The sequence below is a fragment of the Sus scrofa genome, chromosome 8, assembly GCF_054392235.1.
Source record: "Sus scrofa isolate SSC_HxYL_T2T_F1_AM1 chromosome 8, Sscrofa_HxYL_maternal_Yorkshire_Landrace_v2.0, whole genome shotgun sequence".
NCBI classification, from domain to species: domain Eukaryota; kingdom Metazoa; phylum Chordata; class Mammalia; order Artiodactyla; family Suidae; genus Sus; species Sus scrofa.
This window is the reverse complement of record NC_139390.1, coordinates 87,638,015-87,655,174: the sequence shown is the minus strand read 5'-3', so window position 1 is coordinate 87,655,174 and position 17,160 is coordinate 87,638,015. Positions and strand designations below refer to the sequence as shown.

General features: G+C 42.6%; 1 protein-coding gene across 8 annotated transcripts in view; it reads right to left on the bottom strand.

Annotated features, from left to right (window-relative positions):
• The window catches only part of LOC110262145 (uncharacterized), a 601,789-nt gene that overhangs the window by 546,601 nt on the left and 38,028 nt on the right, over nt 1-17,160 (bottom strand). The gene's annotated exons all lie outside the window — the stretch shown is intronic.

Genomic DNA, 17,160 nt, shown 5'->3' with positions numbered 1-17,160 from the left:
TTTCATTTGCTCCTCTAAAATCCATTGCAGTTTTTTTTTTCTTTCAGCCACCCTCACAGCATATGAAAGTTCCTAGTCCAGGGATAGAATCCAAGCTGTGGCTATGACCTACACATGTGTGGCAATGCTGGATCCTTAACCTGCTGTGCCACAGCGGGAACTCCACCCATGGCAGTTTTATTGAAATGATTTATCAGAAAGTATTCAGAGTCCTAGAACTTCCCTGTTCATGAACATATTTTTTTCTGAGAATTTTCTTGCACAAAAGACAACTGCCTTTGACTGTTTCTAGCTATACTCTTGTCAATTAGGGAGAAATGGACTGTATTAATGAAACATGGCATGAGAACCATTATTTCAAGTCACTATTACTTTGAAACAAGCCATTGATTTCCCAAACTCCCTTTTTTTTTTTTTTTTTTTTGGTCTTTTTAGGGCCAAACCCACAGCATAATGAAGGTTCCCAAGCTAGGGGTCTAATCAGAGCCTATGACACAGCCACAGCAACACCAGATCTGATCCGCATCTGCGACCTACAGCTCACAGTGACACTGGATTCTTAACCTGCTGAGTGAGGTCAGGGATTGAACTTGCGTCCTCCTGGTTACCAGTCAGATTCATTTCTGCTAAGCCACAATGGGTACTCCTGATTTCCCAAGCTTTTTTCTTGCCACTTACAGAAATGAAAATTGACAAGGACAGCAAGACATAACAGAAATTTTTCTAGAAATAACACTATTTTCAGGAGTTCCCATTGTGGCTCAGTGGTTAATGAACCCAACTAGTTTCCACAATGACACGGGTTCAATCCCTGACCTCGCTCAGTGGGTTGAGGATCCGGTGTTGGTAAGAGCCGTGGTGTAGGTTGCAGATGCAGCTTGGATCTGGCGTGGCTGTGGCTGTGGCATAGACCAGCAAATACAGCTCTGATTCATCCCCTAGCCTAGAAACCACCATATGCCACAGGTGCAGCCCTACAAAGACAAAAAGACAAAAGAAGAAAGAGAGAGAGAGAGAGAGAGAGAGAGAGAGAGAGAGAGAGAGAGAGAGAGAGAAAGAAAGAAAGAAAGAAAGAAAGAAAGAAAGAAAGAAAGAAAGAAAGAAAGAAAGAAAGAAAGAAAGAAAGGCACAATTTTCAATGGAAAGGGCAAGCATCTTAAGTGTAATCCACACCTTTGGATCCAACATGGCAATTCTAGGAATCTACCCAAAAAATAATCTGAAAAGCAAGTTGTATACTAACAATGTCAATTTCCATTTTATTCTTGATAGCAGAAAGTAATACATCTTAAGAAGCGTCTGAATATGGCTTTATATTCAGCCTGAAACACAGACTTGGGGAGGTAGCTTATTTGAAAGGTGACTCTAGGAAACAGGTTAACAGGGATAGAAAATTAAGAGAGAAGAAAGGAAAGGCAATTAATTACATTGGCAAGTAACTAGGGTTTGGCAAGTAACTAGTAACTGGAAGATCCTCTGAAGAGCCTGGTATTTAATGGATCTCAGAATTGGAGGACAGTGTCCCAAGCCCATGGGGTGTCTTCAAGCTCTCATCTTACCTGAACCTTTCAGAGACTTTTCCAACATTGTATCAGGCCTTTGCCTTTCCCAGTGCTGTGGCAGATTGTGGTACTCATGGGTCTTAACAGTCGTGAGCCCATGGATGCATGTCCTTTACCCCTAAACTGGGTTGCTTGGTCCAAGGCAATGCCATGGAGGATCCATGTTAGTAAATGAGTACAGTAGGTTAGGGGACACTAACAGCAGGGGCACTGTGGGCAGGGAATGCAAACCCATATTTTGTGAAACAAACTTGATCTTGATAAATGAGTGATGAGCCTGAGTCTGATCCTGAACAAAAACAGAGGCCACAGAGAAACACAGAAGCACTTGAGGTGCCAGACAAGGGAGTAAAAACTTCTTGGACCTCAAAACCAGACCGACCTCTCGTTGAATGCAGCCATTCATTCTTGAATGACACCATGGGGAGCAGAAGAACTACCCATCCCAACTTGATCCAAATTCCTGACCAACATGATGATTTAAAAAAACTGGAGTTCCTGGTAAGGATCCCATGTTGCCACAGCTATGGCATAGGTCACACCTGCAGCTTGGATTTGATCCCTGGCCTGGGAATTTCAATATGCTATGGATGTGGCCGGAAAACAAACAAACAAACAATAAATCATTTCTGTTTTGAGCCATTAAGTCTGGGGATGACTTACGGCAGCAAGAAGCCAGGAGCTTCTGCTTTCATGCCCTTGGAATGCTTTCCCTTAGAAGCCAGCCGCCATGTAAAAAAGTCAGACTACTCTGAGACCATCAGGTCATGAGGGAGCCCATGATGGCTAAGTCGAGAGGCTTTGTGGATGAGCTCCAAGGCTCCTAGCCAAGAGTCCTACCTCAACCAGAATCAATCATGCAGAAGAATCAGCTATGCAAACCACAGAATCAGGAGAAATTAAAAAAACAAAACGATCGTTGTTTTAAGCCCTTAAATTTTGGTGTGGGTTTTTACATCGCAAAGGATCACTGAAACACATGGCCCCTCCATTTGTGGACCCATTGCTCAAGCACGGACAGAGGCTGGCTGACAGCCACCAGATGCATCATCTTGTCCACCTTACTGCCTAGTGACTTCTCTGCCATAGATGGTTCCCAGTAGACACTGTTATGAGCCCAAAGAGTTTTGTGCCCACACTCATAGGTGCATCACTCTTCTCTTTCCCCAAATCTTTACCTTGCATGGTGTTTTCCCTCTGTATGTCTATGGGTCTGTGTCCAAATTTCCCTCTGCTTATCAGGATGCTAGTTATTAGATCAGGGGCCAATCTAATCCAGTATGGCCTTCTCTTGATTACATGAGCAAAATCCCATTTCTAAATAAGGTAATACTCTGAGGTTCCTGGTGGACATGGATTTTGGGGCATGGGGCTGGGAGGGGCGGGGGAGGGAACCACCATTCAGCCCAGTACAGTCCCCAAAGATAAATAAACTAAACAGATAGCTCTGTCCTTTTGGCCACACAGACATGTGGCTTCAGGGACCAACAGGGCAGCTCTCACTACACATTTATCATGCTTTCATCATTGGATCACTGGACAATTAAAGTTTTCCCTTAGCCTGTGCCAGAGCCAAAGTATAGTGGTAAACTCTGCCAAAAACATTCTCTAGTTCATTGGTTCTAAACTTTACCCACAAAATCCTTTGTTCAAACGAAGTTTTACTAGGAGTGTTCAGACAAATATAATGGATAAAAACTTCTCTGGTAGAAGTGGAGCCATCAGGACCAGGGTCTCCCCCTCCTGTATAAGACGGTGAGGAAAGGAGCTTCATGGAATATTGCTAGAAATCCACTTATCTACTTTTCTCTTTAGTTGAGGAAGCAACTGACAAGTGCTGCTGACACAGAGTGAGGTAGGTACATAGGAGCCACGAGCAGTAAAAGGAAGAACAAAGTGAATTTACAAAGGGGTGGGGAGGAGGTGGTTATGGCCACCTTAAGTATTCTGGATGTAAAACGGAGCTAGAAAGTCACAGAAAACCAATCTTTGGCTTCCTGGTAACACCAGAGGAGAGGGTAATTAGATGAAAGGAAAGGAAGAAGGACCTCCTTATACAATAATTTAGAGTGGTAGCTGGTGCTTTTATGGCCCTGTGATGGATTCATAGACGAAGCTCTAGAATATCCTGGGTCAAGTTTGAAGCAATTAGCTGCATAGTGCAGGCAAGTTTACACTAAATGACTTAGAGATCTTCTGTTTCCCAAATACGCAGATAAACAGAAGACTTTAGTCTCCAGACTCATTAATCTAATACCTTCTGTGAGTATTCAGCATGCATACAAAGCCAAGTAAAAGCATTCAATATAAATAAATCAATAATAATTTATATCTTTTTGATTTCTCCAAAGAGAAATGTTTACATGTGGAGAAAAATAAATAAATAAAATGACATTTAAAGGAAGAAACATCCCTCCCCACAAACACACAGGACATTTAAGAAAAAAAAAGTGAGACACTAAGCCATTCAATGTGCCTTTAGATTCTTTACCAAAGTGGGGAATCACCTGTCAAGATGACAAGGCTTATGAGTCAATGGGTTGGTCAAGTTTTTCTAGAGTCCTGCTCCCAAGGAAGCACTTTAACTTGTCATTTTAAATAATTTAGTAGTTTAACCTATTAATTCTCATACCTTAGAAAAAGCAGAATCTAACATGAGGGCAGATAGCTAGTTGGGAACAATTCTGATATCAAAACGTTGCTAAGCAGCATCACAAGAATTTTGTGAGACCTGAATACAGGATATTTTGTGCAGTGAAAGCTGTGTCACCACCTTTACCTGTGCAATTAGCTCTTCTTAATGCAAGGGGCTACCTTGTTCTGAGCTCCTATAACAAAACACCATAGGTTCGGTGGCTAACAAAAACGGTTATTTGTCACAGTTTTGGAGCTGAGAAGTCCAAAATCATGATGCCCGCAGACACAGTATCTGGTGAGAGTTGTTTCCTGGCTTGCTGATGGCCACCTTCTTGCTATACCCTCACACGGTGAAGAGAGAGGGCTGTCTTCCTCTTCTTGTAAAGCCACTCATTTCATCATAGGGGCTCCACCCTTTAGGCCTCATCTAAAGGCTCAATCTCCAAATACCATCACATGGGGAGTTAAGGGGTTACACAAATATTTACACCATGCAGGGGCTCAGTCTTTTGGGGGTCATGCACCCTTTTGGAAATCCAGTGAAGAATATTATTAAATGTATTTTTTTTTTTTTTTTTGTCTTTTGTCTTTTTTTTGTTGTTGCTGTTGTTGTTGTTGTTATTGTTGCTATTTCTTGGGCCGCTCCCGCGGCATATGGAGGTTCCCAGACTAGGGGTTGAATCGGAGCTGTAGCCACCGGCCTACGCCAGAGCCACAGCAACGCAGGATCCGAGCCGCGTCTGCAACCTACACCACAGCTCACGGCAACGCCGGATCCTTAACCCACTGAGCAAGGGCAGGGATCGAACCCGCAACCTCATGGTTCCTAGTCGGATTCGTTAACCACTGCTCCACGACGGGAACTCCTGTATTTTTAAATATATATATAATGTGCTTCTAGGGAGAATAGAAAAGCTACAACATATATGCCTGTGTCTGTGTATGCACACACATTTCCTCACCCACATATATGACAGTGAACAAAATAAAGTAAATAGAATTATAAGAACAAAAATTACATTAAAATACATTTATCAGAATATTTTTAAAAAACAACATCTATCTTCTGTTTTAACACATTAAACAACAAGACCTAATGGCAGGTCAAATAACTGTCATCATTTCAAAGTGTTGATGAGTATAGGTGATATTTTGAGAGATCTACCAATAACTATAATATGATGTGAAAATATTTGTGGTTGCTATTGATCACAAAGCCATAGTTTCTGCTAACTACAAAGGTTCGTTGCCTATGTTCATAATTGAAGGAAATGCTAATTATCCAGTTGGAAGTGAGTGACTATAAAACTGTAGTTATTTCTCATTTATATACTCAGTCCTCCAGATTAAGAATTCCTCTACAAGATTCTCTTTGATTTCAAAAGTTCTATCAGTTTTCTTTAGTTTTACTTTGGGGAGAAAGACAAGGGCGGGCAGCCACCTAAAAACAACACAGATAAAGCATCACAGGTACATAAATACAACCTGGGCCAGCATGATGTATAATCCTGGTTTTAGAAGCAAAATACCTCAACTCAAATTTAAGCTCTCCTACACACTAGTTGAATAAGCTTGGATAATAATCCCACTTCTCTCAAGTTCAGATTGTTCACCTACAATGTGAAGATTCTGTAACATTTGCTTTACCTAACACATAAAGTGGCTCTGCAAAAGTAAGCGAGATAATGTATATGAAAGTACACTATAAATTGTAATGTGCTATGGAAATGTGTTATTATGATAGATACTTAAATACAAAAGTCTGAAACACGGTTCCAAAAGTCTTAATAGAAAGGCAAGGTTCAAGACATCGACAGAAGGATCTTGCAACAAATGATATAAGCCTGTCCTCTTTAGGGGTCTGTCATTAAGGTTGCCCCTGTCATGACCTCATCAATATTTGTGCAACTCCTTTTGCCCTGTGCTGAAAGCAGACTTAATTCAACCATAGGTCTCAAAATTGATACAATGGTTTTGAAGTGAAAAATGGGAAGAGATTTTTGGAAAAGGAACAAAGATATGCATCAAACTAACAACAACAAACTTCCCTTTACTCAGTGCTCACAAGGGACAACATGCCTGGATGAAGAATGACGCCCTCAGAAACCCCTCCTCCCACAGCTCCTGCTCATGGCTGTTCTAATGCAGGACGTTCATATCTATCCAACCACTGCCACCATATCAGCGGCTACTGTCCCTGGGGCATGGGAAAGAGGGCTGTTGTCACCAGGATCAGAGATTCGGAAAGGAGAGTAGAAATTCTCTTATCTCTACTGGAAAGGCATAGGGCAGGCAGGAAGGGAATGGGAGGGTGGGGCTGCTTCACAGGACAATGTGCCAACTAACCAACCACAGCAAACCCCTAAATGGGTCAGGCATCCTAGGGGATTCCATGTGTTGTGTTCAGGAGCCAAACATGTGCATTGGCTCAAGAGCCCAATAATTCACACAACACACATGTGTGGAGGATTTATTTAGTGTAACTCACTCTGCAAGATGGCACCTCGGTTCTCCTGGGGTCCTGCTCTGCAGGAATAAGAAGATGTCCAAGAGCCCTTCAATATGACTAACAAAAAAGAACAGAGAGGACAGACAGGCCATGACCAAGAGGCCCATTTCCCAAAGGAATCCAGGATGCAGTTGGTTAAGAGAGGGAGAACTAAGATTTATTGAGCATGCACTCTGTGCCTAGTGTGGGCACTTACTATTCGTTATCTCAAGACGTCCTTAGGAAAGAGGAAGAAAATGGGTCTCCAAGTGGAGAAGTGGTTTGTTTGCCAGCTAGTACATGCCTGGCCTTGATTTTGAATCCAAGTGAGTCTATTTCTAAAGCTCACGATCTTTTTTCAGTCCATCGTGCACTGCTGACGCTGGGCCGACCTCTTGACTATTCAGAATCTGTTTCCTTATCTGGACATAACGATATGGTGGATTATTTGAGAATATGTATACAAAGGCTCTGTAAACTGTAAAACACTAAGTACATGTTACTGTTCTAATCATAAGTCACTGCTGTTATTACCATCTTCAGAAATTTGGTATAAAGTAAAACTGAATTCATCGGAAATCCTGGAAACCTAGACAATTTTATAATAAATGAGCACTGTGGGAGTTCCCGCCGTGGTTCAGCAGTAATGGACCAAACTAATATCCACGAGGACGTGGGTTCAATCCCTGGCCTCATTCAGTGGGCAAAGGATCCAGTGTTGCCATGAGCTGTGGTGTAGGTCATGGATATGGCTCACATCTGCCATTGCTGTGTCTGCAGTGTAGGTCCAGTTAAACTCCTAGCCTGGGAACTTCCATATGCCATGGGTGTGGCCCTGAAAAGTAAAAAAAAAAAAAGAAAAAAAAAAGCCAAAGTAAGGGAGATAACTATGTCACAGTAACACAGAAAATAGTATATTCTGATTTTTCCTGTCAATTGTTTTATTATTCAAGGAAATTAGATCTTTCTAATTAGGAAAATAATTTGCAAAGTCCCATTTGATACAATATTTAGTTTCTAAGAATTTATGTAAGGCAAAAAAGTAATAAAATTAATAATATTCTAAGTATGATAAGAAAATCTCTTACATTCCACACTGAGATGAGATGTAAGCTTTACACAAGGGAGCAAACTTTTCACAATTTGGGCCTCAGTTCTGTGAAAAAAGATCTGAAACACCTTCTTAACTGTAAACTGGTTCTGTATTTTCTTTTTCCCCCCCAAAAGATTTCACGGTGCTGTTGTGCACTGACAGGCATTTGCTTAAAATAAAATGTTTTTTTTTTTTTTTTGTCTTTTTTGTTGTTGTTGCTATTTCTTGGGCCGCTCCCGCGGCATATGGAGGTTCCCAGGCTAGGGGTTGAATCGCAGCTGTAGCCACCGGCCTACGCCAGAGCCACAGCAACACGGGATCCGAGCCGCATCTGCAACCTACACCACAGGTCACGGCAACGCTGGATGGTTAACCCAGTGAGCAAGGGCAGGGACCGAACCCGCAACCTCATGGTTCCTAGTCGGATTCATTAACCACTGCGCCACGACGGAACTCCCCTGTTTTGTAAATTTTTTAATACTGTTTTTTCCTCTTTACAAAAATAACACCTGCTCAAAAATAACACACACCCCACTGGGGGGCGGGGAGATAAATGCAGATGGCAAGTAAAACACAGGAAACAACTAACACACTGTGTAAGCTTTTCAGCCAGTTTTCAAACTCTTCAATAAATTCCATTATCTTCTTTGAATTCTGACTCCTTTTATCAAGCAGGCTGCCTTCAGTGGATTTAGCAGCAATGCCTTTCCATAGATGGGCAAAAGCATCTTTCTTGATGAAAGGAATATGTTCCAGTGAACCAACTATGCAGGAACAGTATAATACAGGAGATCCATGGATGGATTTAAAAAACAGTTGTTACCACCTAAAACTCAAACTAAAGGAATATCATTGTATCAGAAAACAAAAAACATATCTGAGGACCTTGGGGAGAACCAGAGGGAATAGTTTGTCAAAGAGGTAAGGAGAGGTTCCCGTGCGTTAGGTCATGGTTTTCTGGGGCCTATAGGTGGCGCCCTTGTGCTCTCACCAGCAATGCAGGTGCAGGCCGGGCTCCTCATCCCATGCTCACTGTGGGGGTGGGGAAAGCAGAGTAAAAGTTAGGGCCCATTCCTTCTGACCTTCCTTTTTCTCATTCTGCTAAGTAAAACTGATCTATGGAGTTCAATAACATGTGAATTCTGGGAACTGCGGGGTCCCACATAAATAAATTTTAATCAAAGCTACTCAGGTGGGAGGCCCTTTTGGATTCCATGAGACAGCGGGGGAACCTAGGCAGGAAGAGACCTGGGGTGAGGACATTGGTGAAGAAGACGTGATATTTCCTAGAATAAACTCTGTTTACTTTCAGCTGACTGGGAACAACTAAAGGCCAGGCCGAATTATTTTTGTAATTCAGTTGCAAACACGGATGACACCACGCACATAACTTCGAGATGTGTCCCTGTGTGTGACACGGCCAGCACACAGGACTTCCCTTGAAGTTTAGTCATTCATCAAAAACTCGAGATCCTGGGGCTGGGAGTGATCTTTAAAAATCATCTAGTGTTTGGAGTTCCCTGGTGGCCTAGCAGTTAAGGATTCCCATTGTCACAGCTGTGGCTCAGGTTCCAGCCCTCATCTGGGAACTTCTAAATGTCTTGAGCACAGCTGCCAAAAAGAAGAAAAAATAATAATAATAATCTATGGAGTTCCTGTCATGGCTCAGTGGTTAATGAATCTGACCAGGAACCATGAGGTTGTGGGTTTGATTCCTGGTCTCACTCAGTGGGTTAAGGATCCAGCATTGCCATGATCTGTGGTGTAGGTCACAGGCATGACTGGGATCCCGTATTGCTGTGGCTGTGGCGTAGGCTGGCAGCTACAGCTCCAATTAGACCCCTAGCCTGGGAGCCTCCATATGCCATGGGTGTGGCCCTAGGAAAGACAAAAAGACCAAAAAAAAAAAAATTAATCTAGTTTTCAAAAAAGGAAAGCAAACTCCCAAAAGGTGAAATGAATTGCTAAAGGTCAGATCTCTAGTTAGTAACTAGAATGCAATTGTTGAAATCTTCATATTATTTTGCTTATAGTGTCTCTCTGCTATTTTGAGCATTAAGACCCTTTTACACGTACACTACATAGGATTTATCTACATAGGGTAGCTGACCTACATCTTGCTTTTACTCAAGATGCTGTTGTTGCCTACTGCTTCTTTGTAACAGCTATGCCATGACACTAAAGAATTAATGGTGAATATACAAGAGTGACTTTGATGGTTAATTTTATGTGTCAATTTGACTGGGCTATAGTTTGCCCAGATATTTGGCCAAACATTATTCTAGGGGTTTCTGTGGGAGCGTTTGGATGAGATTAACATTTAAACTGGTAGACTGAACAAAGCATGTTGTTCATTTAATGCGGGTGTCCCAACATGGGTGGGCCTCATCTAATCGGTTGAAGGCCTGAAAAGAACAAGTAAGAAAAGAATTTCTGCCCAACAGTCTTTGAACTGGGACATGAGCTTTTCTCCTGCCTTTAGATTTTAACCAAAACATCAGCTCTTCCTGGGTCTCTAGTCTGCCATCCTAGAGAACTATGCCACTGGCTTTCCTGGGTCCCTACCTTGCTAACTCACCCTGCAGATCTTGAGACTTGTCAGCCTCCATAGACATGTCAGCCAATTCCTTATAATTACTCGGTTAACTTTAATTATTATTGTTTCTCCAGAGAGTCCTAATAAGTGAGCTTTCATAATGTTCAGATGTGCTATCTCTTATGTGCCTCAAAATATGCTTTCAAGATTATTTTACAAGCATTTCCCCAGCTTCCATATAAACCATTGGTCCTACCACCACAGTTCAGACACATTAGTGAACAAAGGAGCAGAATGAATATGAACTCCTAAATGTCATTGCTAAAATGAGTACTGTACTAGGAGTTCCCATCATGGCTCAGTGGTTAACGAATCTGACCAGGAACCATGAGGTTGCAGGTTTGATCCCTGGCCTCACTCAGTGGGTTAAGGAACTGGCGTTGCCGTGAACTGTGGTGTAGGTTGCAGACGTGGCTCGGATCCCGCCTTGCTGTGGCTCTGGCGTAGGCTGGCGGCTACAGCTCCGATTAGACCCCTAGCCTGGGAACCTCCATATGCCCCGGGAGCGGCCCAAGAAAAGGCAAAAAGACAAAAAAGAAAAAAAATGAGTACTTTACTATTCTGGCTATGTTATGTTGATTAGCTGGAAAATTTGGAGACAATTAAATTCCTCGACTGATAAAATTCTATTACTAGATCAGAAGTCCTCTGGGAAAACAGGTCAACTTAGGGGTGGCTGGTCAGGAAAAGGGTAAAGAAAGAAGAGCCTGATTTAAAAAAAAAAAAGTGATAACTAGCATTTATTTGGTACCTACTGTATGCCAGGCACTTTGCCATCATTTATTCATCCAACAGATATTATTGAGCACTATTTTATGTGCCAGACATTGTTCAAGATGCTGGGGGTACAGCCATGAAAACAAAGACTTGTTTTCCTCCTATCATGGATCCTACACTTTAGAGAAGGGAAACAGACAACAAGTAACAAGTTACGGAGAAAAAACAGGAAGAAGGGAAAGGAAGTGCTAGGTGGAAGGAATTTTATAATTCCTTAGGGTTTCAATAGGGTTGTCAGAGACGGCATTACCAAAGCCAAGGTGACATTTGAGTAGAGCTAAATGAAGAGGTGAGAAAACAAGTTATATCAGGAGAAATATTTCATGCGATCAACAAGTGCTAAGGACCTGAGGCAGGTGGGTGTTTGCATGCTCAAAGAACATCAAGGAAGCCAGTGTGACTGGAGCCGACTTAGCAAAGGAAGAACAGTAGTAGATAAGGTCACAGAAGCAACAATGAACCCAGTGATGTAGAGCCTTGAGTATCTGTGAGACGTATTAATAGTGGTGTAAAGGAGATAGCGGGGGTTGAGAGTGGTTTGTGACTCACCCACAATAACTTTGCTAGTAAATGGTGGAGCCCAGCATAGACCAAGGTACACCTGGGTCTAAAGCCCTTGCTCTTCCCACTTCACTATATTATCTTTCTCTAGAAAAAGTGTATTGCCTCTCCAATTGTTTTGTGTATTCCTCCTATAGTACTTGCAGTAAATATTTGCTTTTTTTTTTTTTTTTTTTTTTTAACTACCAGAAGATCACATACCCTTCCTATCTGGAGGGAAACCCCATGTGTAAGTCTTGGCTTGCCAGAGCTAAACCAAACAACCAGATCGCCCTTCCCCCGAGCCCATGGGAGCTGGAGTGAAAGCATGGGACCCATGCCCAAGACCTGGAATCTTAATGATGTAGCACAATATTGGAGCATCAGCAATGCTGGTGGCAAGTGTCCATTGGAGACTGTGGTGTCAGCAGCAGCCTTGACCAGAGGTGCCTGCAGCAGGACCTTGGCTGTATTACTGAGTCCTTTCATTTTATCAGCCTGGTTTCATCATTGATAACAATTTTGTGAGCCAAAAGAGATGAAGGAACATCTTTTTCAGTTCCAATTACATACTTCTATTGGGAGAAACTGTGCAAGATTTTGGATTGAAGAAGAAAATAAGATTATTGTGTGTCTTATTTAGCATATCCTTCTCAGTTATCTCTGTTTTTGTTTTTTGTTTTGTCTTTTTGTCTTGCTAGGGCCGCACCCGAGGCATATGGAGGTTCCCAGGCTAAGGGTCCAATAGGAGTTGTAGCCGCTGGCCTACACCACAGCCACAGCAACGCCAGATCCGAGCCACGTCTGCAACCTATGCCACAGCTCATGGCAATGTCAATCCTTAACCCACTGAGCAAGGCCAGGAATCAAACCTGCAATTTCATGGTTCCTAGTTGGATTCATTTCCACTGTGCCACGATGGAAACTCCTGTTTGCTAATGTTAAAATTCATTTCAGTATCCCTTATGTTTCTATATAAGTGCATGGTACTTTGAATTCTCCTTTCAACCAGTAGTAACTTCTTATCAAACTGCCCCACTAACTGAGTTTGATAAAAGCTATGCCATGTTGCATTTATTTGTTAATTTATTTCAGCATTCCTTATCTGCCTATAGATGTGTGCGTTACTTTGAATTATTTTAACCTGTAATATCTTACCCGGTTCCCTCAACAGTTACTGAGTTAAACAAAATCTATGATGCACGTTCATCTTACATTTGTATCAGAGGCCTGATTTTACCACTTAAAAATATTATTCTCTGGGAGTTCCCGTCGTGGTGCAGTGGTTAACGAATCCGACTAGGAACCATGAGGTTGCAGGTTCGGTCCCTGCCCTTGCTCAGTGGGTTAACGATCCAGCGTTGCCGTGAGCTGTGGTGTAGGTTGCAGACGCGGCTCGGATCCCGCGTTGCTGTGGCTCTGGCGTAGGCCGGTGGCTACAGCTCCGATTCAACCCCTAGCCTGGGAACCTCCATATGCCACGGGAGCGGCCCAAGAAATAGCAACAACAACAACAAAAAAAAAAAGACAAAAAGACAAAAAATATTATTCTCTGACAACAGTGAACAGGAAAATTACATCACTGTCCTGTCTTTAGCTCAAAGCTCTCCCCACCCCCCTAACCTCTGCCCACTGCACACTGCCATGTACTTCGTGAGGCAGAAGACCCAGGCGCGGGTTTTAGCTCTGATTTTAAACAATCTGTTAATTCACATAGGCTTCCTGGACTTCAGTTCCTACATCTTTGAAATAAACAGGATATAGTCAATATTCTTAAAGATCCAATTCAGTGCTAACTTTTCTGATGGACTGTGTTCCATGACTATATGCGTTCTTGTCATTACCCTTCTCATCCCTTTCCCAGATTCTGCTCTACTTATTTCTCTAACTTTCCACCACAGCATGCCCTATTCTATTACTTTCTCAAGGTTCAAGTCCTCTGTTTTCAGCTTCCTGTCTCCTCACATCCCAAACACACACACACACACACACACACACACACACAGCCTCTTTGTGGGAACCAAAATATAGTAACAAACTTGTTATTATAGGATTACATGGAAGAAACAAGTCATTTCTACTCTGCTTTGCCCTTAATCCCCCCTCAAAGAAATTACCTTAAAACAAAACAAACAATTACTTCACTAAAAAACAAACTAGTTGAACAAACAGACCACTTTGATCACACTGTTCAGTTTAACCCAGAGGTAGGTGAATAATGTATAAGTCATGGGCTTTCTCTTCTTGCTTCTCTATCATTTTCCTTGCCAGAAGCACACTCAGGCTTGCCCAACTGGGTCAGGAGAAAGCACAGTCTGAGGATCTCTTCGAAGCTGATGTAGATGACTGCTCAGGCCTGCATGGCAAAAACTCAGGACTTCCTGATGCTTTTCCTGTGCATCACACAACAGAACAGGTGCCCTCGAGGCCAACACCCTCAGGGAATCTGCTCTTACAAAATATTTTCATGTATGTTTTTCTACCAAGTTCACTTAAGAATGAAGATGGTATCTTTTCTATCTAAAGAAAAGATCCAGGAGAAAAGCCAAATTTGATTCTCCCAAGAGTTGTTTCTAACATTAATTGCTGGCCAGTGTGATGTGATGCCTGAGCTCTCTTACAGCTCATAAAATATCATGGGGTGTTTGGAGGTTGAAAGAATTGTGCCAAAGAAGGCAAAAGGAACGTCCAGGCCAAGGAGATGCATGTGCAAAGCACGGACTCTTAAAGGACCCCCGTGTTGTGGGCACGGGCAGTAAGTGATTCAGTGTGTCTGCAGCAAGGGGCTGTGTAGGGTCGAGGAGGGCAAAAGGGAGAGGATTATGGGGAGAAAAGTCCACAAAGACAAGTGAGAACTAGACTGCAAGGGCCAACCTGAACCCCCACACTGCCAGGGACCTCACAAAAGGAGGCCTTAATCAAATCTGCTTCCTTATACTCCAACAAAACATGGAGATGTGACTTCTGAAACTTCCTCTTTGAGGTACGCATTCAAACTAAGAGCATTTCGACACAATAGATAACAAGAAGTCATTTGACCCTCATATTTGCTGAAAAGTATAACTATGGAAAATGGATGCATTAGTTGGGAGTTTTTTGCTTTTGTCCACACAAACACATAGGGATGATCATCTCTCCCTCCCCACACCCCAGCCCCACCCCCAGCATCCAGAAGTCACTGAGCAATCATCAGCAGAAGTAAATATGCACTGTCACAATAGCTCCAAATACTTCATGGTGCATTCATGACTCAGGATTTTGAGTCAAAGAACATGATCATTCTCCATCAAAGAATTTCAAATACTTATTCACATTGATTTGGGTCTCCTGAGGGATATATGGACAGGTGATGCTTCAGGTGCTATTTAATGGGCTCTGCAGTGGCAGGCTTCCCCATCCCTGGTGAGCTTATGACGAGGAGAGGCTTGGTAAGAAGGACTACCATTTGGATAAACCCACAGGGTTGTCTGAATCTAAGATATCCTGCTGCCAGCTACAGTCAACCTGGAACAAACACAAGAGAGTAGATCTGCTTTCAGCATGCTTCCACCTCTCTTGTCCTGTCTCTGTCCCACTGAGACTCAACAAGTGTCTTAAGCAGCTCAAGCTACCTATAACCAAATATCATAGACTGGATGGTTTAATTTTTTCACAGTTCTGGAGGCTGGAAAGTCAAGATCAAGGTGCCAGCAGGGTCAATGTCTGGTGAGAGTTCTCTCTTCCTGGATTGCAGACAGCTGCCTTTGCTGCATCCTCAGGTGGCCTTTCCTCTGTGCTAGCCCAGAAAAAGAGACATTCTCTGTATGTCTGTCTCTCTCTGTCTTCCACCTTCTCTTTCTTATAAGGGTGCTAATCCTATCAAGAAGGCCCCACCCTCATGACTTTATCTAAACTTAAGTGCCTCCCAATGGCCTCATCTCCAAACACCATCACATTGGAGGGTAAGGCTTCAAGGTATGAAGTAGCAGGTGGGGAAAACGTAAGAATTTAGTCCATAATATCCTTTCCCTGGCCCTCCCAAATTCATGTCCTTCTTGCATGCAAAATAAATTATTTCCATCCCAATGGGCCTATAAGTCCTAACTCATTCCAGCATCAACACTGAATTCCAAAGGCTCATTAAACATCATCAGACAGGGGTGAAACTTAAAAGATGATTCATCCTGAGGCAAAATTCCTCGTCAGCTGTGAACCTGTGAAAACAGACAAGTTATCTGCTTCCAAAATACAATAGTAGGACAAGCATAGCACAGAATTACCATTCCAGGAAGGAAAAATAGGAAAAAAGGAAAGGGTGGCAAGTCCAAAACCTATTAAGGCAAACTGCATCGAAATTAAGGCTTGAGAAAAATCTTTTATTTATTTATTTATTTATTCTGTCATTCATTCGTCTATTCATTCATTCATGTATCCATTTATTCACTTATTTATTTAGGCCACAGCCTACAGCAGCTTGATGCGGGATCTTAGTTCCCAGACCAGGGATTGAACCCCGACCAGAGTGATGAAAGCACCAAATCCTAACCACTGGACCACCAGGGAATTCCTGATTTGGTTTGATGCTCCACCTTCAGAAACTACTGGGGCAGGGGTTCTACTTCCAAGGCTTTGCCAGACAGGAGTTATTCCCAAAGGATCTGGGGGACTTGGCCCCTAAGTCTCCCCAAGGCGGCTCTACTCCTGAGGCACTAGGTGAGATCTTCCTGGCCCACAGAAACAGAAGGGGTGGCCCTACCTTTTGGAACAGAGGCAGAAACAGCCTCACCTACTGGAAGTGAGAGTAGCAGTCCTCAGAAACTCAGAATCTCATTTGGTATCATCCTCCCCTTTCCCCAAGGAACATCACAAGCTCATGGCCAAATACATCTAAGGTCCTGCCTGGCAGAATCCAAGAAGTCCGAAAGCCTTCCTTCATTTCGTCCCATCTCTGTCCCCTTCAGTTCAAACTGGCAGTGTTTCTGCTCTTATAATCCCATACACTTTTTTCAACGGAGTGATGGTGCAGCCACACCCTTGATATTCTCTTCAGAACATGCTTTCTCACTTTTTTCAATATGAACAGGATGACAGTTTCCCAATTTTTCAAGTTCTGATTCCTTTTTGCACAATTTCTTCTCCAGTTCAAATCTCCTCTCCTTCCTCAGTCAGGAGGAATCAAAATGCTCCTTCAACACTTTGCATAAACATCTCTTCAGCTAAATATCCAATTTCATCACTCACAAATTCCACCTTTCACAAAGCACTAGAACACAGTTTACCCAAGGTCTTTGTTACTTTATAACAAAGATGACCTTCCCTCCAGTTTCTGGTAACACATTCCTCATTTCCATCTGAGACATCAACCGGAACGGCCCTTAACCTCCATATTTCTAGCATATACCTCAAAAATATCCAGCCTCTGCACATCACCCGGTTTCAAAGCTGCTTCCGCATTTTTAGGTGTTTCTTACAGCAGCAACCCACTTCT